General features: G+C 36.9%; 1 pseudogene; it reads right to left on the reverse strand.

Annotated features, from left to right (window-relative positions):
* Positions 1 to 1,398: 1,398 nt before the first annotated feature.
* LOC145242617 (U2 spliceosomal RNA) lies at positions 1,399 to 1,573 on the reverse strand (annotated as a pseudogene).
* Positions 1,574 to 23,478: the final 21,905 nt, after the last annotated feature.

A 23,478-nucleotide genomic window follows, 5' to 3' on the forward strand; every position in this document is an offset into this window, starting at 1 on the left:
TTATGTACGTCGCGTTAGCTCAGATGGTTCGTTATGTAAACGTTTTAGGCTCGAATCGTGGTGTGAGATGTCTTTTTTTTTCTTCGATTTTTTAAATTTAAACATTGAACCAGTGTTATTTAAGCCATTTTTCACGTAACGTTCGTTTTTCTGTTGTTGTTTTTTTTTACTTTGCTTATTCTTAGCGACACCCAAAATCACCCGGGTACCCACCGATTTTTTAAATTTTGATATCGAAACAGGCTTATTTAAGCCAGTTTTCACATGTTTTTTTTTTGTTTTAACGTTCGTTTTTCTGTTTTCTTTTCGTTTTTTCGATTTTTACATTTAACATCGTTCGTTCGCCTTACGTTATTTTATTGTGTTTTTTTCGATGTTTTGATTACCCACCCCCGCTTAAGTTTTAACGTTTGTTTTTATGTTTTCTTTATATAACGCTTATAACAAACAAACCTGGTCATTGACCTCATTTACTGAGTAGCTATTGCATACGTCGTCGTCGTCGTCGTCGTCGTCGTTGTAACGCTCTATGACTTCCATGCGGGCACCTGTCAATTTGGTTCTTACTTAAATAAATTAAAACATCTTTCAGTAACTCATTCTGTCTGGTCGAACGGTTCATGTTTTTTTCACATTTTATTTTAAACTCCGCCTACCCCCCCCCCGGTTTCTTTTTTATTTAACAGCACACACACCTCCAAACACCCGGGCAACGCCGGGTACCCCTGCTAGTCTATATATATATATAAAAGCGAAAATGTATGTATGTATGTATGTATGTATGTTTGTTTGTCTGCTAAAAACTTTTGACAAACAGAACAAAAATTCACAAATTTGGTCTCATATGAACGACCTACCGTCCGGACGAAAAATATCGAATTTAGGGACCGAAAGGTCCAATCTAAATTACTCAGCTGACCCTGACGGGGGGAGGGGCAAAAAGTGGCATTTTAACGATATTTATACATAATTTAATAAACGCTGTGTAATATCATGTGTCTTTGACATAAGCAAGCTGTAAAACACACACCTCCAGAAACATTGAATAGAGTTTGTTATCGGTAAAAAAAAGATGGCTATCATACACATCAACATACTAAATTTCACGTTATGAAAACGTTACCAATGTTATTAGCAGATTAAAACTAGTTAGATACGATAGTTAAACGAAAAATAACAAGCCAAAAATGTGAAGTAAAAAAACAAATATACTTACAAAAAATATTAACGATCGATGTTTTTACAAAAAAAAAAAAACAAAGCCAGATGCCATTTTTTTTTTTAGTAACACTCTTTACAGTAAGCGAGACGAAGTGAGAGGGAGAGAGATAGAAAGAGACACACACACAAACAGAGAGAGAGAAAAAGAGAGAGAGATATGTCTAGACAGGAAACGAGATTCGTTTTACTGTGTTTTAAAATGTAAACAAATAAGAGTGATTGTATTTGATCACATCCCAGGCATAAATCCTCCTTATTTTCGAGTAACGTTTGTTTCTACGAAAGATGAGATCGCTTTAATTCTAAGAACAGATACTACACTTTGATCTTAGCCAAAAGACCAAGAAAAAAAGATGGTATTTATTTGCTCCCCCACCGAGCAAATTAGGCACAAGGCCGATTTTTAATGTGAGGAGTGAAGGGAGGGGGAAGGGAAAAAGGGGACCAGCTCCCGAGAGGTGGGAAATGGGAGCTGGTTAATGGTCAGGCATGTGGGGTGTCCCCCACATCCGGTCTTTGCTAGTCATAGCCAGTCATAGCCTGCAGCATCTGCCGGAACAGATGGTATTTATTTGCTCCCCCACCGAGCAAATTAGGCACAAGGCCGATTTTTAATGTGAGGAGTGAAGGGAGGGGGAAGGGAAAAAGGGGACCAGCTCCCAGAGATGGGAAATGGGAGCTGGTTAAAGGTCAGGCATGTGGTGTTGCCCCCACATCTGGTCTTTGCTAGTCATAGCTAGTCATAGCTTGCAGTATCTGCCGGAACAGATACTACACTTTGATCTTGTCCCGAAGGCCAAGAACAAAAGATGGTATTTATTTGCTCCCCCACCGAGCAAATCAGGCACAAAGCCAATTTTTAATGTGAGGAGTGAAGGGAGGGGGAAGGGAAAAAGGGGACCAGCTCCCGAGAGGTGGGAAATGGGAGCTGGTTAAAGGTCAGGCATGTGGGGTTGCCCCCACATCTGGTCTTTGCTTGCAGTATCTGCCGGAACAGATGGTATTTATTTGCTCCCCCACCGAGCAAATTAGGCACAAGGCCGATTTTTAATGTGAGGAGTGAAGGGAGGGGGAAGGGGAAAAGGGGACCAGCTCCCGAGAGGTGGAAAATGGGAGCTGGTTAAAGGTCAGACATGTGGGGTTACCCCCACATCTGGTCTTTGCTAGTCATAGCTAGTCCTAGCTAGTCATAGCTTGCAGCATCTGCCGGAACAGATGCTACACTTTCATCTTGACCAAAAGGCCAAGAAAAAAAGATGCACATTATATATTTTTCATATATTAAATTAAGAGAAGATGTCATGTTCCAAACATCACAGCCTGGGATTGAATAAAATTAATCGAATTTTTTTTCTAGCAGAACACTCGGCGTCGCCTGGGATTGGAAAAAATTGGTTGATATAATTAGCCGATGTAGGTGGATTGGATAAGATGCATTAGCAGAATACCCCGCATAGCCCAGGATTGGATAAAATTGGTGTATATGTATTGCAAAATACCCAGCGTCGCCAGGGATGGTATGGCATAGCACTAGCGTGACATATATACTAGCCGATTACTTGGCATGCCTTGGGATTGGATAAAATTCATTAAAATTTTTCCTAGCAGAACACTCGGCGTCGCCTGGGATTGGAAAAAAATTGGTTGATATAATTACCCGACGTAGGTGGAAATACATTGAATGTTTCCTAGCAGATAACCCAGCATTGCCCGGGATATGTACCAGCCTAATACCCGGCATATGTACTAGCAGAATACCCAGTGTAGCCCGGGATTGGATAAAATTGGTTCATATGTAGTAGCAAAATACCCAGCGTCGCTCGGGATTGTATGAAATAACACTAGCATGACATATATACTAGCTGATTACCCGACATGGCCTGGAATTGGATAAAATTCATGGAATTTTTCCTAGCAGACACTCGGCGTCGCCTGGGATTAGAAAAAATTGGTTGATATATGTACTAGCCAAATGCCCAGCGTTGCCCGGGATGGATTACATAGGTGGATATCTGTACTAGCAAAATACCCGGCATAGCCCAGTATTGGATGAAGTAGGTGTATATGCACTAGCAGAACAGCCAGCGTCGCCTGGGATTGTATGACATAGGTGGATGTTTAATAGCAAAATACCATGCATCGCCTGGGTTTGTATGACATAGGTGAAGTATAGGTCCAATTTGAAAATTTTGAAGGTGCTTGTGAAGTATAGCTCCGATTTGACAATTTTAAAAGTGCTTGTGCAGTATAGGCCGATTTGAAAATTTTTAAGGTACTTGTGCAGTATAGGTCCCATTTGACACTTTCAAAGGTGCTTGTGCAGTATAGGTCCAATTTGAAAAAATTTAGAAGGTGCTTGTGCAGTATAGGTCCGATTTGACAATTTTGAAAGTGCTTGTGCAGTATAGGTCGGATTTGAAAAACTTTGAAGGTGCTTATGCAGTATATCTCTAATTTGAAAAATTTTAATGTGCTTGTGCAGTATAGGTCCGATTTGAAAAAAATTAAGGTGCTTGTGCGGTATAAGTCGGATTTGCAAAGTTCTGAAGGTGTTTTTGCAGTATAGGTCCGATTTGACATTTTTGAAGGTGCTTGTGCAGTAAATGTCATATTTGACAATTTTGAAGGTGGTTGTGCGGTATAGGTCGGATTTGAAAAAATGTGAAGGTGCTTGTGCAGTATAGGTCCGATTTGACACTTTTAAATGTGCTTGTGCAGTATAGGTCCTATTTGACAATTTTTAAGGTGCTTCTGCAGTATATGCCCGATTCAACAATTTTGAAGGTGTTTGTGCAGTATCGGTCCGATTTGAAAAATTTTAAGGTGCTTGTGCAGTATATGTTCGATTTAAAAAATTTTGAAGGTACTTGGGCAGTATATCTCCAATTTGAAAATTTTAACGTGATTGTGCAGTATAGGTCTGATTCGAAAGATTTTAAAGTGCTTATGCAGTATAGGTCCGATTTGAAAAATTTCAAGGTGCTTGTGCAATATAGGTCCGATTTGAAAGATTTTGAAGGTGCTTTTGCAGTATAGGTCCGATTTGACAAATTTGAAGATGCTTGTGCAGTATAGGTTGGATTTGCAAAATTTTGAAAGTGCTTGTGCAGTATAGGTCCGATTTGACAATTTTGAAGGCCATTATGCAGTATAGGTCCAATTTAACAATTTTGAAGGTCATTGAGCAGTATATGTCCGATTTGATAATTTTGAAGGAGCTTGTGCAGTATAGGTCCGATTTGACAATTTTGAAGGCGTTTGTGCAGTATAGGTCCGATTTGCCAATTTTGAAGGTGCTTGTGCAGTATAGGTCCGATTTGACAATTGTGAAGGTGCTTGTGCATTATAGGCCCCATTTAATTATTTTGAAGGAGCTTGTGCAGTATCGGCGCGGTTTGAAAAATTTTGAAGGTGCTTGTGCAGTATAGGTCCGATTTAAAAAATTTGCCAGGTTCTTGCGTAGTATAGTATATATCCAAGAATTATGAAAAATGATGAAATGTGAGTTATTTGATTGGTGTGTTTGTAATGAAAGAACCAGCCAATGTCTCAAAGTTATTATTTTAGTAACAGATGTGCGATAATGTGGGTTAACTCATGAAAGATTATTGTCGAAATTAGTAACATATCCAAGAATTATGAAAAGTGTTGAAATGTGAGTTATTTGATTGGTGTGTTTGTAATGAAATAACCAGCCAGACAATGTCTCAAGGTTGATATTTTGGTAAGAGAGGCGTGATTATCCTGGTTAAATCATTAAAAATGATTGTCGAAATTAGTAACATATCCAAGAATTATGAAAAATGATGAAATGTGATTTATTTTATTGGTGTGTTTGTAATGAAACAAACAGCCGAGACAATATATCAAAGTTATTACTTTAGTACGTGGGGGGATAATGTGAATTCAGTCGTGAAAATAATTGTCAAAATTAGTAACATATCCAAGAATTATGAAAAAGGATTAAATGTGAAATGTATCAAAGTTATTATTTTAATAGGAGTGGGAAGATATGTGGGTTTAATTATGAAAAATGATTGTGAAAATTTGTAACATATTCAAGAATTATGGGATTCAACGACATACGTCCACATATATACTTACAGATTACCCGGAATCCTCCGAAATTGAATGAGATACAAGCAAATATATGCAAGCATAATACACGGGCGCCTGGAATCCAATGAGATAGATGCAAATATATATTAGCAGAATACCTGGCGTTGCCTTGAATTGAATTAGATTGATTGAAATATATACTAAGAGAATACCTTGCGTCGCCCAGGATTTCATTGGATTGATTAAGATATACACTAGCAGAACATTCGGCGTTGCCCGGGATCGAATGGAATAGGTTAGAATATATATTAGCAAAATACCTGGCGTTGCTTGGGATTGGATGAGATAGGTGGAAATATATATTAGCAGAATAGCCTGCATCGCCCCGTATTGAATGAGATTGGTAGAAATATATAGGATTTAATAATGCAGGTGCAGATAAATACTAACAGAATACATGGCATCGCCTGGGATTAAATGATATAGGTACAAATACAGAATAGACAAATACTTGGTGTCGCCTGGGATTGTATTAGATAGCTTCACTTATACAAAAGCAGAATATCCGGCATTACTCAAGCTTGCATGAGATACGTGAGATAATTTATTTTCAATATCCCCGGCGTCACCCGGGATTGAAGGAGATTGATGGAAATATATATAAACAAAATTCCTGGCGTTGCCTGGGATTGAATGAGATAGGGGCAAATATATATTGCAGAATAATCAGCGTCGCCCTGGATTAAATGAGGGTGGTGAAGTATAAAGTTTGTACCGGAAATGGCTTAAACAATTTTCTATCTCAAAATTACTTCATTTGTGAAGTCAATTCCAGATATGGCTTAAACAGTTAATGATCTCACAATTAGATTAATATATATATATATATGTGTATATATATATATATATATATATATATATATATATATATATATATATATATATATATATATATATTGTTGGTTTTCTATGAAAGTTTCCTAGGCCAGTTTCTATAGGGGGTGATCTATATTTGTTAAAATGTTTAATGTACCCATCCAGGAATTATGTGCTAGTTGTAGTAGTGGGTAGAAAGAAGCATGATTATGTTAATTTTAAACGTGCTCTTGAGTTTTCTTTTGAGGATTAAGTTGGAGAAAGTAATGACCGTTTTGTGGTATAAAAGTTTGTGTAATTGTTTAATATGTCTATTTAAATAACCCGTCTTAGTGTAGGTAAAATTATTTTTAAATATGTGTTGTATATTACCCATCCCCGAAAAGGAAACATTATTTCATATATATGATATAAATTACTTATCCTAGATAAGGTACAATTATTTGATATGTGGAATACCCGTCCTAGGGTAGGTAAAATATTCATTTGCTCGAAAAAGCTAATGATACATAGACATTAAAAATTACTCTATCCGAAGAATAACAAATATGTTCAAAATCAACTTCAATTTTCTCATTGTTTATTCGGTCCCAGGCAACGCTGGGTAGCCCCACTAGTTAAAATATAAAATAGAGTAAGTGTTATGATGTTAAATGGAAATAAAATGAAAGGAACACAGGACTTTTAGAAACAAACCTGTATTCACATATATTACAGGCAAGGTGGGTTGAGCAATACTATTCCTCCTTGGCCGCATGCCAATCTCTGACTGCCGGGCACTGGTACTCGTTACCGGAAGTGACGCCACCAGAGGAAGTGACGTTTTAGATAGTCCATTAATTCCATAGAGGGGTGTCTCCAACGCCCACTTCCAAGCTTTTTGTTCGTGAAAGCTGTCAGTACCTCTTTTAGGGTTTCCCATCAGTGCCTCGGTAAACTTTCTCTTACAGAACGACCGCCGTAGTTCAGGTGTAAGTTGAGGAAGTTAAAGATTAAAAGTTTCAAAGACAGTGTCTATCGGCTCATCTTCCAATGGTGGACTGTCGCTTGTTTCCACTGATCGACATCTTAGTTGGTTCTGATGACGTTTGTCGGTATACGTTGGTCCTTGGATGATACATACCATGTCACCGACTCTCTTAGTGATTGTACCCACCTCACAGAATAATGTGTTGTTTTTATAACTTTTGAAAAAAACTCTTTCACCTGATATGAAACGTTTACTTGGTACACAAATGGTCATTAGTGGCCTTGACTGTTTGGGTAAGAGCTTGTCAAAAACGGATCTCACTTTCGGCGCAAACATTGTTTGTGCAGATGAGACTTCTGTGTGTTCCGGTTGGGTGTAATCCTATACACGTGTAGAAATTGTTGAAATGCTTCCTTTTTAATCTCCGGTAGGGACACCAGAAGTTCTCTGATTGTGTTACCCATCATCGTTTTTATTTCCTCGTCCGTCTGAAGAGTGGCAATGATTGAATCTTCAAACGGATCCCTTTTCAATGGTATCAGCTTAGATAGGCTGTCCGCATGGCTAATTTGTTTTTCATCAGTTTTGGCAGCCTCCTTAGGTTGCTTTAGCTTGGGGAATTTTATTGTAGATGCACAGTTTTATTTGCGATGTTAACTATGACATATTTGCGCTGGTTCTTATCCGAATCCAAGTCGAATCTAGTCTGTCGGACGCTGTTCTTGTCCTTGATCTTCCTGCACCAGATCGCTTTGTGGCCCTTCCTGTCACATTCCTTGCAGTACTTATCTTTATAAAAACATTGGCTTGACCAAGGTTTCCCGCCGCAGCGATAGCATGGGCTTGTAGAGGATCCGGGTCTTGTGGCTTGGTTCTACTTATTATGTGTAGCATGAGTTTTCTTATTTCCAGCTTTGCTTTTTTGGGGTGAGTATTTTTCCGGTCTAATGAATGTTGCGCCTGACTCCTCGACGTGTCTCGAGTTGTTCCTTATACAGACTACCCGTTGAATATCTTCGGCCAATTCTGGAGGGTGAGGCCCTACTAGCTCTCAAGTCTAGAAAGAACACATCGTCTAATCTCAGTGTTTTTGATGAGACTAGACCCTGAGCAAAAATTAAACACTTGAAGTCATCTGCCGATAAGTCAGATAGACGGAAATCATCGCAGTGTTTATTTACCACGGACCCGAAGGTCAGGTAATTTTCGTCATCGCTTTTTTGCAGGTTCAAGTACTTCCATCTTGCTTTCTTACTCTTTCTGTTTTCTCTCTCTGTGTCTCTATAAGAGAATACAGAAGGAGAGAGGGAGAGAGAGAGAGAGAGAGGTGAGTAAACGTGGAGGTAGACACGTTTACCAGAACCAAAGGTCAGCTGACCAAATTACGTATGTGTGACGTGGTTGGCTAGATCTGTGAGATTTGATTTGAGCTTTGAAGAAGACGGACGTTTTTCCGTTGTCTCCCCCTCTTAACTGGGGAGGGGGAGACTAACGCTGACGTGTGTGAAGAAGAGCCCACACAAGCGATTTCACTTCAACTTCTGCAGAACCTCTGGGGAAAGTGAAATAAAAAAAAACTATAAAACCATTTCATCGTCTTGGAGTGATAAATCTTCGTCAAACAGGTATCAAGTCTCCCTCCAGGATGAGAAATTTCCAGATTGTTCGGTTTGAAGAAGCAGAGGTAGGTTCAGAAATTACATGTCACACACACGATTCCCTTTATGATAATCAAACACACAACCATTTATATTAGAGACAATCATACGCACACGGAATCTTTGATGTTATACAGTGTATACACCCAAACGTAAAAAGTGCCCCTAAATGAAGAACTCTATATAACATATTCAAATGTAACGAAAGCTCAATTTGGTACCCCTCAAGGATAACCTCGATGATAACGAATATATAACAAAATTGGGACAACATTTTTGTCTTTTTTTCTTCTTTCAATAAGCAACCAAATTAATTTTTACGGCATTTACAAAAACGCATTTAGTACAGTTCTTTTCAATTTAAATATAGAGACAAAAACATTAACTTACAATTGAGTCGAGCGCTTTACCTTGTGTGTATTTCTGTTTTATTTATTTTTAGAATTTTGTTTTTAGAACGTAATTGCCAGCCGAATTCTTAAGTTGTAAAGGGCAGAGCGGTAGCTCTAGATATATCTAAGGCTTTTGACAGGGTATGGCATGAGGGTCTCCCCTGAAAATTAGATCATACGGTATCACTGGTAGAATACTTAACATAATTAAATCCTTCTTAGATAAGAGAAAAATCCAGGTTGTCCTCGACGGTCGTACATATAAACAATATGATATAAAATGCGGGAGTGCCCCAGGGGTCTATCGTTGGACCTCTACAGTTCCTGATATTCATAAATGACCTCTCCGACAAAATTGCCTCTGAGATGGGTATATATGCTGATCACACCACACTCTATAACAGGCACAACAGGAAAACAAATGAACACATATCTAAAGAAATTTCAGAAACACTAGAGGATGACCTCCAATCTGTAATGGAATGGGGTCAAAAATAGATTGTCACGTTCAATGCCGCCAAGACTAAACTAGTTGTATTCAATAATTACAAGAAACCTTCTCTACCACCTATAGCAATGGCGAACGACTCTTTATCTGAGATTACATCTTTCAAACTCCTTGCCTAACATTCAAAGGAAACATGAGTTGGAAAAATTACATTGAGAGCATTGCCAGGGCCGCTGAAAAGAAGGTGGGTTGTCTCTATCGTGCTAGAAAACTACTAACACCCGAAAGTATCCTGTACCTCTATAAGGCCACCATTCGCCCATGTATGGAGTATTGCTGTCATATTCTGGCTGGTGCATCTGACAAGGTTCAAAAGAGAGTCGCAAATCTGATATGCCCTGAACTGGCATCTAAGCTTCAGCCTCTGTCCCATCAACGAAACGTTGAATCCCTCTGCTTGTTCTACAAGTATTTTAATTGTGAATTCTCTGACGAACTGCAAGCACTTGTGCCCCCACCACGTGAACACCCTCGATAAACCCAACAGGCTGCTTAATTCAACCTCCACACTGTAGAGATCCCTCGATGTAAAAGATCTTTCTACTCCAGTAGTTTCTTCCCCAGAACTGCTAGACTTTGGAATTCCATTCCAGGTCCCTGCTCCTCAACTGTACTGACGTGCAAAAGTTAGACTGCAACGTGAACCGACATCTTGCTGCCCAAATCCCTACATAGTACCTCAGTAGTTGTTGCCCCAAAGTGGCAGTGTGCCTTGTTTGGCGTGAAAATGTAATAATAAAAAAAAGGTCAAACCGTTGAACTTTGACTCCATTAATCGCCAAATTTCTGGCCAAAAACCGATCACATCGATTTCCCCAAATCTCAATACCCTGTATATCAAATTTCGACTGGAGACTAAAAATTGATAGAGTTATTGCGTAGGGAAATGTACACAGACACATACACACACACACACACACTTTCACTTTTATAGATATACTAGCATGGGTGCCCGGCGTTGTCTGGCGTTGCCCGGGTATTTGGAGGTGTATGCTGAGCAAAAAAAAGGTGAATTTTTTTAACTTTGACCCCTTTACATTGATTGTTTGGTGCTCAAATCAAGTTATTAAGTTAGAGCAATGTCCAAGGACACTATCTAAAATTTAAAGTGTTTAGACCCAAAATTGTCGGAGGAGTTTGGTAGAGTTCTCAAAGGTCAAATCGTTGAACTTTAGCCCCTTAACAGCCAAATTTCTGACCGAAAACCGATCACATAGATTTTCCCAAATTTCAGTACCCTGTATATCAAATTTCGAGTCTGTAGACTTAAAATTGATAGAGTTATTGCGTAGGGAAATGTACATATACACACATACACAGACAGACAGACATGTTCACTTATATATATATATATATATATATATATATATATATATATATATATATATATATATATATATAGTCATGGTTCCGCCTTTGTTAAAACATTACTTCGTCGCACAAAATCCTTTAATATGTTTTGAAGTTTTTTCATTACAAACTTCAAATGTTTCCAGATATAAATAAATAAAACTTATTTCCTACTACGCTCTTTAGCGCCTCCTCTCGATTTATGCTTGAAGTTTAAACTGCCTTTGTTCTGATAAAAATGTCCTTTTTGCTCTCACAAATGGCATTCTTTTCGTAAAAGTCACTGAGTCTAATATTGTTGCCCCTCTTTTAATCGCAATATCCTTTTTTGTTACAAACCGGATTTCAAATAAAATATAAACTATTGTCTCCTTAAGATAATAATCAGTCGCAGTTTAATCATCATCATCATCATCATCATCATCGTGATCTACAATATTCTAGATTAACTTTGGGATTAACCAACTACAATTCGCTGTGAACTTGTGTAACGATGTAGACATTTTTAGGGCGCTAAATACTCGTGAACATTCGAGAAATTTCCATTTATATTCGACTCCTTTAATAATTAGCTGCATATTGTGGAGTCAATCGTCCAGTTATATTTCGATTAGTCTTAGTTGTTTTATTTTCATGTTTTTGGATTATTCGTATTGCTCATACTATTATTGAATTATTGAAAATTTGCATTGTTCGTTTCAAAAACATCTGTTAGATTTGCACTGACAATTAATAGGAATACACCCACTGATATATATATATATATATATATATATATATATATATATATATATATATATATATATGGCATAGAAGTCACTAAAAAGAAAAAAATGAGTGAATAAACACTATATAGTAATCTATATATAGATTTATTCAGTTATTTAATAACGGTATACATCAATTAGGCGTTGTTAGGTAAGTGAGAACTCTTTATATAATTATATTTCGAAGCCTATGCTTCTCCTCAGAAGATTAGACAAAATGCTAGCGATAGTTACATTAGGAGGAAAATAAATTATTGAGACGGAATGGAGGAACTATATTCATTTCCGTGGTATAGTATGAGTGTAGTTTGTCATATATAAAGCAGATAGGTATAAATCATATCTGTCATAGTAGGTTTAATGTAAGTGGACAGTATGTGTGTTTAAACTCACGAGGAGAATATAGGGTAAGTTAATCGATAATAGTTTCTTATTTAAACGTATATGTAGATGTGCTGCAGCGATTTTGTGTAGTATGATTTAAGTGTGCGAGTATAAATATTGGTGGGATTCCTGACACTTTGGTTTCCTCTGGGCTCTTGTGATGTTCTTCCAATGCACTTTCAACTTACATGTAGCTAGTCAATGTTCATAGGTTATGTAAGTTGGTTTCCGTATTCAAGGATTCTTAAGATTTCCACTGTTTTCGTCGTTGCAGTGCGTTATATGATCTCTATCTGCGTGTTAATCTACTTTCTTGTAATATTTTCCGGATTTATTGGATTGTTACTTAAAATATAAATATAATATTGACTTTATATTTCATATGAGTTTTAGCTCTACAACATTTGTCGCTGATTTATCCATTGATTTCCACATTTTGATTGCTGAGACGGCGAAATCTACAATTAAAGATGTTTTCCTTCTCGTTAACTATTATCACGTCCTGTCTCCTTGTTTGAATGAGTTTGACTGCGTGTATCTTCATTTCCCAGGTAATAGTTTGAGCTTTATTTAAAATTATTAACTCTAATTTGTCAATTTATTTGCATGTTTTAAACGCAGAAGTTTGTAAAGTTCCAAGTTGATTGCCTTTTCCGCGCAGCTGTGTCCGTATTTTGTATTCATGTGGCTAGTTTGCTGCATTCACTTATTATGCCAATATGGTAATATTTGCTGGCAAGAAATGGATTGCCATCTTTTTTTCTTTTTTCATAACAGAATTTGCAATAGTTATTGAAAGAGGTGGATAATACTGGAATTTTGAGGAGACTTGTTGCCACGCGGATTCCAAGGGGAACTCGACTGTTTATTGTGAGTGAGCAATTACAGACAATGACTACTGTGAACATGTCTACTGAGTAAAATAATAAAATATATATGAAAGCTAAATAGATAAAACACATCAAAGTAGTAAATTAATCTAATAGTCACTGCATTTAGTTGACAACAAGCAGCCACATTGTTCCAGTACTCTCAAATCTTTCAAATAGAGGTATCTCTCCACGCTTCGTCCAACATCCTTGAAATTGCACAACAATATTGTTTATTATCAGCCGGGTCTAATGCCACCGAATATGTATGTGATTTTCGCTTTTCTCATTCCCTCATTTACAGTGTATTATCATCATCATCATTATTATTTTAATTGCATTAGAATTTGTACTTACTATTATCATCAGAGATTAGTGAGTCTCAGTGACAAGCCTACCAAGTAGTGCGCTTCACTACTTTCAATTACTATTGCAAATGACTTTGGATTATTACAATAGTCGCTTACTATTGATTTTTTCCTAACAGCATTACTCTTCTCTTGGGTTTGAGTGACAAGCAACCTTCTCAAGGTCCCAGTACTCTCTGTACTCTTCGAGTATAGGTCTGGTTAGTGCTCTCTCTTCTCAGCATTTCCATACTCTTCCTTCACAGCTATTTTGTCTGATATCAGCTGAGACTTATGCTTATTATTATCATTATTATTATTATTAGTAGTAGTAGTAGTAGTAGTATTATTATTATTATTATTATTATTATTATAAGTAGTAGTAGCAGTAGCAGGAGTAGTAGTGGTGATTGTACAAGTATTTGTTGTAGTAGTAGACGTAATATTAGTGTTGTTATTGTTGCTGTCGTTCCTGTTGTTATTATTATTATTATTATTAGTAGTAGTAGTAGTAGTAGTAGTAGTAGTAGTAGTAGTAGTGGTGCTTCCGACTGTCACGACATTTTCGATGCTTTTTTAAGTTTCATAATTGCTCTTATATTTATGTCTAAAAACAAAAACAAAACTAAAATGCAAGCATCATAAAGCGCTTATTTGAAGGAAATTCACATTGGTTAGATATTCTGGTATGATCGCAGATGTGCTTTCTGTGTGTATATATGTCTGTGTATAAATGTTTGTGTGCTAAGTGGATCCATTTCCCCAAACCATTAATAAGTGGTTCCCTGACGGGAAACAATGGTCATTTAAGTGGTCCACTTGCACGACTCATAGAAGTCGGTTTCCTGCGCACCCTTTGATGTTAGCCAATTTAACAAGAGGAAGGAAAATCCGGCCCAACCCTCATACTAAATGGATTGCTTTCTATAACCCTTTTTAGACAGACACTGGGGAAGTTTTATATTTCAAGCGCCGTCTTGCGTCCAAGTGTCGTCTTGTTTCGATGGCCTCTTATTGAAACTGACACTGAAGAACGGACGGTTGGCATAAACAAACGAAATTGATATTAAATATACGCCGTCACGAGAGGGTGAAGTAATTCATTGAAAGGATTTGACTAATTTATTAATCCTTCATTATTTGTTCTTATACTAAAGATACGTTAATCAAAGCGTGTTTCCATATGCATGAGTCGTCTTAAATGAGTTTCCAGATTTTTTGTACTAATATTTAAAATTGTCGGAGACCCTTGAACATTCAGTATGTTATTGCTAAACACGACTGACAAATATTTATGATTTCATATTCGTGAACAGCTACAACAGGAATTATAATACACCCTACTAAAGCCTGGTTATCACAGCTGCTAAATTTCAAAAGTGCAATCTGGAAAAGAAGACACTTTATAAGAATACAGGCTTACACAGATGCAGCTGGTAGCCTAACACATAGGTTATCTATATCTCATTTTTTTTTACATGGGGGTCACAACTTATCAAGGCCCGAAGGCACCTCAGGGATAAGGGTTATTGCGTGTACAGTAATCAATGAGATAGTATTGTAGTAATCATTAGTATTGGGGGTTTGGACAGAGTGTCTTACTTAAAGGGCGGTTTGTCCGAAGTTTGTTTATGTTGGACTTGAAGACGTCCAAGTTGTAGACAGGGTGGAAACAGGCAAGCGGCAGAGAGTTCCACTGGCGTGCAGTTCTAAGAAAGAAGCTTTGCTCATGGAATCTACGTTTGGATTTAGGCACAGATAAAGAGTGGGGAAAATTATTGACAGTAGTTTCAGCCAGACGGGTGTTTCTCGTGAAAGATTGGCGAGGGTGAACGAGGGATTGGAGCTCAGACGAGCACCTGCCATGGAAATAACGATAAAACAAAGCCAGGCTCGCAACGTCTCTTCTGTGGGAGAGAGGTTGCAGGGAAGAGAAAAGTGCATCCCTTACTAAACCACGAAATCTATTTTGTACGCTGTCAAGGCATGATAGGCTTTTTTAGCAGCTCCTGCCCAGATGTGGCACCAGTACTCCATCCTTGGATGTACTTGGCTTTTATACAGATAGAGAATTGCATCAGTAGTGAGATATCTTCTGGAGCGGTAGAAGGATTCCACCATTTTCCCAGCGTCCCTGGCAACAGATTTGATGTACATGTGCCATTTCAGATCAGGAGTAAAGGTCAAACCCAGAAGCTTGTCAAAACATGGAGCCTCTCCAAGATGATAGCTATCCATTTCAATTGATGCCAGATGGGGATCAGAGCGTTGATGATGTAAAGATAGAAGCTTGGTTTTGGATGCATTAAAAGTGACCAGCTACCTCTTCCCCCATTGTACCACGCGCTCAAGATCAGAGGTGAGAGAATTAGAGAGAACTTTGTCATTTACGGCTTTTGATGTGTTGCCATAGATGGTCGTGTCATCAGCATAGATGTCAACGAATGATTTAAGTATGTGTTGATGTAGATCAGGAAGAGAGTTGGGCCCAGTATGGACCCATGGTGGACTCCAGCATTAATACTGTGGGCTTCTGATTTCTGCCCATCAACCACTACTATCAGACAGAAATGATTTAATGATTGAGAAAACATTTCCAGTAATACCGTAGCTGGAAATCTTGTGAAGTAGGCCCTTGTGATATACCTTATCGAAAGCCTTCGATATTTCAAGAGCAATTGCCCTGGAAAAGAAACCTTTGTCAAGAGATTCACTAATCCTATGTGATATAACCGTTAGCACATCTGCTGTAGATCTTGCAGAGCCGACACCTTATTGTGTGTCACTAAGAAGGTTGTTTCTGTTGAGGTGGTTGACTACTTCTTTATTTAATATGGATTCCAGCAACTTACTCATGACACACAAGAGACTTATTGGTCTGTACTGAGAGGGAGATGACTTTTCACTTGAATTCTTAGATACAGGGCATACTGATGAGGTTTTCCAGCGTGTTGGAAAGCAGTTCTCCTTAAGGCAACGCTTAAACAGTTTTGTAAGTATGGGGACAAGTTCTGGTTGTAGCTTTTTCAGCACTATAACTGGAATACCATCAGGGCCAGTTGCTTTACTGGAATCTAGGTTCTTGATTAGCTTGGCGACCTCACGCACAGGTATTTGTATGTTGCATAGCGTGTTGTCTGTTATAGGAGGAAATACATTCCCTGTGATAGACTGTAACGTTTACGACTAATCTTCCAGATCGACAGAATAAACAAGCTATAATTCTGACCACGTGTCCTAATAATTGTGTAACAAATACACATGGCCCACATGGGAATGCAAATCTCGTAGTGATAATGGTAGAAATCACCCTAAACACTCGACCGAAAACTGAAGAGCCATTGCTTAAAACGACAAGGTACTACAAGAAAGCTGATTGGGAAGCCATCAGGAATCTCACCAGTCATGCCCCATAGGGAAACATCTTTTTCTTCCTGCAGACCAGTGTGCAAATGAGACTACTAAATAGTTCAAAGCGGCAATTGAAGCACATGTCCTCACACGGAAGTTCTATAGCAAACCCCACTCTCCCCAATGGTTTACTTCTACTTGAGCAGCTGGCATTGCTCAAAGGCAGTATGCATACCGCAGATTTATCCGGCATAAGTCCAGTACAAACATACAAAAGTTTATAGAAGCTATAATTGCAAGAAATAAATAGGGACAGCTAAGAGAAAATACACAGAAATCACCACAAAACGCATTGAAGCGGTGAAATTAGGAACTCGTGATTTCTGGAAAATCTACAACAGACAATAAGCAATCAACAATTTCCCCATTATTCAACAATCATTAGATTATTTGCACAACAACCGAGAAGGCTAACATACTTGCCAGTTGGTTTGCTTCAAACTCTACATTATATCAAGCAAACCTCTGCCTTCCTGATTTTCCTGTGTGATAGAGTATATAATTATTTCCACAACTTGACAACATCGCAGCTCACAAGAACCATGAAAGCCAAAAAATATTCTCTCACACATTCTGAAATACTTATTTGCTCGTTAGGATAGGTTTGTTGTGATGAAATTACTACTAGTGAGACGGCTGGAGTTAAGGTTGATTGCGATAATCACATCTCTTGTTCGAGACGAAAGTAGGTTCATTCCACTATCTGATTTCTTTGCAGTTTACTTGATCTATGATGGTTAATAAGACGTTCTTGTATGCGGGACCGTTGCTCAGTTGATAGAGTGCTAGCCTCGCATGAAAGAGGCTCAGATTTTGAATCCTCAGTTCGGATGTAGCTAACTGATGAACCCATATGAGGGCGAAACTCGAGTCTTTGACTTCTTGTTTATTGGCTTTCATTGCTCTTGTGAGTGGTGATGTTGTCTGGCTGTGGAAATAATTATATATTCTCTCACATTCTGAAATAAATAAATATATATATATATATATATATATATATATATATATATATATATATATCTTGCTCCTATTCCTCTATTCTTATAAAATGCATAAACGTCTTCTACGTGTTCTCGTCATAGTTTTCTATAATAATTAATTATTTTTCCCACATCAACTACCTGTTTTTTTAATATTTGTTTCTTCATCATCTTTTATTCTCTTTTTTTATTTGATTTCTGTATTATATTTTTATTTTCGTTATTTGCTTTCATTATCTTTGTTTATATTTACTTTTTATTTTTTTATTATCACTCTTTTCATAGTCAAACAATTTTTCAATAATATTTCATCTATTATTTCTATAATATATTATATATTCCTATATAATATTTTATCTAAATTCCTATATAATATTTTATCTAAAATAGAAAAGGATTTGTTTAATTTCAAAGCTTATTTCTGTTAGAATAGTTACAAAACCAACACATAAGTGTCTCGTTTATCTTACTATGTAATCCAGGAGAGATGATTTAAACAGTAATGGCTTTCTAAAGATAGTAATCAACGTAATTCAGTGGCCCATTATGGACTTGAACTTTTATCCCACGATGAACGTCACTTTCATGGAATTTATATTTGGTGATTTTTTTCTTGTAAGATTTACCAGGAGTAGTGAAGGTCGTTGGGAAGATCAAAGGACTCTTCACATGTGTTTATCAACAAGAGCCGAATGTTTTTCGTTTTGTTTTTTCTCTCTTTTCTGTGACTTGTTTACATTATTTTCTTGGTTTATTCATGTACGTCTGGCATTCGATTGCTTAAGAACCGTCATCGATAGAAGAATCAAAAATCAATAAAACGTCGATCAATAATCAATTATAATCATATTTACCTTCAATTGTTTAATAGGGTAAGAAGAAGAAAAAGAAGTAGAAACAAAGAAAATAAGAAGTAGAAAAAGAAGAAAGAAGATAACGTAGAGGAAAAAAAGGAAAATATAGAGGGGTAAATGAGGAAATAAGTAGGACAAAAAGATAAAAACAATGAAAAATCTAGTAACAGAAAAATAGATAAATAAATAAAGATAATAATTAATGCGATAAAACAAAAAACGAACAGAATAAATGTGAATCAAACTCTAAAAAGAAAGTGTACGAAAGGTGAGATTCAGACGGAGGCGAAGACCGGTGCCGATGTTGGAGATAAAGCAACTATTTTAATGGCGTTAATGAGTCTATTGGCAATCGGCAAATGAAGTCAAATTTTTGAAGAAGGGTGGAGGGACAATGGTTGACACGAACAAAACAGTCGAAATCAAAGAACACTTCAATAGAAGTCATGGGGAAATTCGGATAAAAATCATTTACAGCAACATAAATAAAATATCAATAATGTCCTTCCTCACACTGTCGAAAATCGAACTTTGCTATCGAACAGATTCCTTACAGGCAGCCGCACCACTTCTCTGCTTATACCCCAAACCTTTCTGTCTGTCAATTTTGTATCATAAACACAAAAATGTTATATATATATATATATATATATATATATATATGTATATATATAGTAATTTATAAAATATATATGGCGATTAAGCTACGCCGAATATTCAGTGTAGCTTAATCGCCATATATATTTTATAAATTACTAACTAGCTCTACCTACGTATTGAGTACTTTCGAAGTAAATACTTTAAGTTTACGCATAAATCTGTATTTTCGTATATTAATTTTATGTGAGTGAATGAAGTAGTTAGATCATATGGAATCACTGGAAGAATTCATAATGTAATTAAATCCTTCTTAAGTAATAGAAAAATCAAAGTTGTCCTCGACGGACATACATCCAAACAATATGGCATAAATGCGGGAGTACCTCAGACGTCTATCCTTGGACCTCTTATTCCTGATATTCATAAACGACCTCCCTGATAAAATTGTTTTGGAGATGGGTATATTTGCCGATGACACCACTCTCTATAACAGATATGAGGGGAAAACAAATGAACACATATCCAAGGAAATGGCAGAAACACTAGAGGACGACCTCCAATCCGTAGTGGAATGGGGACAAAAATGGTTGGTCACATTCAATGCTGCTAAGACTAAGCTTTTTTCCTTCAATAACTACAAGAAACCTTCTCTACCACCAATAGCAATGGCCAAGAACACATTGCCTGAAAGTACTTCCTCGGCCTAACGTTTACAGGGAATATGAACTGGAATAGATACATTGAGAGCATTGCCAAGGCTGCTGCAAGGAAGGTTGGCTCCCTCTACCGTGCTAGAAAACTACTTACGCCTGCCAGTATCCTATACCTCTATAAGGCAACCATTCGCCCATGTATGGAGTACTGTTGTCACATCTGGGCTGGTGCATCTGCTGCTTGTATCTCGCTCCTGGACAGGGTTCAAAAAAGAGTCGCCAACCTGATAGGTCCTGAACTTCAACCTCTGTCTCATCGACGAAATGTTGCATCCCTCTGCCTGTTCTACAAATACTTTAATGGTGAATGCTCTGACGAACTGCAAACACTTGTACCTCCCCGACGTAACTACCCCCGACAAACCCGACAAGCTACTAAGTCTCATCCCTTTACAGTAGAGATCCCTAGGTGCAAGAAAGCCTTTTACTCCAATAGTTTCTTCCCCAGAACTGCGGGTCTTTGGAACTCCCTTCCGGGATTCTGCTTTCCCAACTGCAATGATATGCAGAAGTTCAAGTGTAATGTTAACAAACATCTTTCTACTCTTCTCCCTTCATAATGACCCCGCGAATTAATTCCCTAATAGTAGCCCCCTGCTTCAAACTGGCACTGTGCCTTGTTTGGGGTGAAAATTGAATTAAAAAAAGAAGTTATATATATATATATATGTGTGTGTGTGTGTGTGTGTGTGTGTGTGTGTGTGTGTGTGTGAAGACAACGAAATTTTCAATTTTTTATATTATTTTTCATCACTGTATCAGTTAGGCGAGATTTTTCAAGGACAATTTGTATAGTATAATTTATATAGTATGTATCTGAGAATTGTTGTTCTGTCGAAAACATAAAAAATCAAACTTACAATATTGTATATTAAATTTAAAACATCCAATTAAATAAAAAAATATTAATTGAATTCACAGGCAATATAAACTGAAACAAATACATTGAAAACCTTGATTCCAGTAAAGCAACTGACTCTGACGGTATTCCAATTATAGTACTCAAAAAACCAGAACTAGCACCGATACTTACAAAACTGTTTAAGCGTTGTCTTAAGGAAAATTGCTTCCCATCTCCCTGGAAAATTTCATCAGTATGCCCTGTATTTAAGAATTCAGGTGATCGTTCATCCCCCTCTCGGTACAGGCCAATAAGTCTCCTGTGCGTCATGAGTAAGTTGCTGGAATCTGTGTTAAATAGAGAAGTAATCAACCATCTCAACAAAAATAACCTTCTTAGTGACACAAAATATGGTTTCCGTTCTGCTAGATTTACAGCAGATGTGCTTACAGTTATATCTCATAGGATTAGCGAATCTCTCGACACAGACAACCTTTCTAGGGAAATTGCTCTTGACATATCAAAGGCCTTTGATAGGGTATGGCATAAAGGTTTACTTCACAAGATCTCCAGCTATGGTATAGCTGGAAATGTCTTCTCAATTATTAAATCATTTCTCTCTGATAGGTTCATAAGAGTAGTAGTTGATGGTCAAAAATCAGCTCACAGTATAAATTCTGGAGTCCCTCAGGGGTCCATCCTGGACCCAACTCTTTTCCTGATCTACATTAATGATCTTCCAAATCACATCCTTACATCATTCGTAGACATTTTGCTGACGACATTACCATCTATGGTAGCACATGTAAGACAGTAAACGACCAAGTTCTCTCCGATTCTCTCTCCTCTGATCTTGATCACGTTGTACAATGGGGAAAGGAGTGGCTGGTTACTTTTAATGCATCTAAAACCAAGCTTCTATCTTTACACCATCAACTTTCTGATCACCATCTGGCATCAATTGTGATGAATGGCTCTCGTCTTGGGGAGGCCTCACGTTTTGACAGGCTTCTGGGCTTGACCTTTACTCCTGATCTTAAATGGAATACGTACATCAAATCTGTTGCCAAGGCTGCTGAAAAAATGCCCGGGAAAATCAGTGCAAAAGTGAAAAAAAAAAATTTTAAATGGAATTTGCCAGGTGAAGGTCGAACGACGACATTACGAATATGCACACGTAAAGTAATAGCTATTGGTGCGTGTTTTAATTTTTAGCCTTGCAGCAAACATGGTGCAAACATTAATGTCAAGGGAAAAAGTAAATCGTAGGATACACGTTTTGGTGTTGATTCTCGGTAGTGATGCAAGAGATTTTTTTTTTTACTTTTTAAATCATTACTGTATGTTGGGTTCAATCTATATATATATAAATGTAAATGTCGGAAATTATTATCTAAAAAACCACTGGACGGATGGCTTCCACGTTTTGGTATATGTTTACTATATCCATGTATGTTTTTATATATTTCTTTTTAATTATAACATTATACTTTATTTTTCTATGATAAATAGGTGGATTTCTTTGTACCGAGAGGCCATTTTTTTATTTAGGGACAATTATTTATTACCGCTTCCTGTCACGTGACCAGTGTTACAATTTAGCGGTTTTCCTGCTATATCTGGAGATTTCGTTTACAATCTAGCGGGAAATTCTAAAAATTTGGAGGTATTTGGCACCCACACACCCGCATTAGATTATTACAGAAAAGCGCTTGAAAATATTCAATGTAAGTAAAAAAAAAAAAGTAGCATTTATTGCCTTTGGTAACAATTATTTATTGATTATTTGTTTTGTTTTTCACCTTTTTTTCGAATAACCATTCTTAAATCTCACTATAAAATCGATTTTTCCAAGTATATTTTAGGTGGGGGGATTTCAACCTCCGAAGTTTGGGTTTGTATTACTGTACACATAGATTCGAAAAAGTTGTCAAAAAACAAATATATAACAAATAAATTTTATCAAAGGCAAGATAAGGTACTTTTCTGCCAAACTGGATATATTTTTCGTGTTTTTATTCAATGTAACATATTTATTCAGCTCGAAAAATATACAGTGTTTACCGATGTTTTCGAAAATTCAAGATGGCGTCTTACACCCTCTTTAACACTGTAAGTTTGGAAAAAGGTGTTATAAATAAAAAACTAGACAAAATACTATTAAAAACCCGCCGAAAATATGTAAACCTATGTCACAGTAATATGTATTGAGCGAGTTTTTAACAGTATTTTATCCGGTTTTTTATTTATAACATCTTTTCCCAAACTTACCGTGTGAAATAGAGAATCAGACTCCATCTTGAATGTTCCAATACATCGGTAAACACTGTATGGTTTTCGAGATGAATAAACATGTTACATTGAATAAAAACACGAAAAATATATCCAGTTAGGTAGAAAAGTAACTTATCTTGCCTTTGATAACATTTATTTTTTATATATTTGTTTTTTTGACAACTTTTTCGAATCTATGTGTACAGTAATACAAACCCATAGTGAGAAAACACGGAACTTTCTGGAGTTTTTTTGGGGGGGTGGGACAATTAGCGATTTTTGAAAATTTCAGACGATAAGTTAAAAATCTTGCGATTTTCTGGACATTTCTTTCTCCTGATTTCACGGGTTTTTTTTTTAAATCTCAGTTGACAGCATTGCATCACTAAAAAAAACACTACAGG

Source organism: Euprymna scolopes, chromosome 2 (genome assembly GCF_053919585.1).
Source record: "Euprymna scolopes isolate OS-2025 chromosome 2, ASM5391958v1, whole genome shotgun sequence".
In the NCBI taxonomy this organism is placed as follows: domain Eukaryota; kingdom Metazoa; phylum Mollusca; class Cephalopoda; order Sepiida; family Sepiolidae; genus Euprymna; species Euprymna scolopes.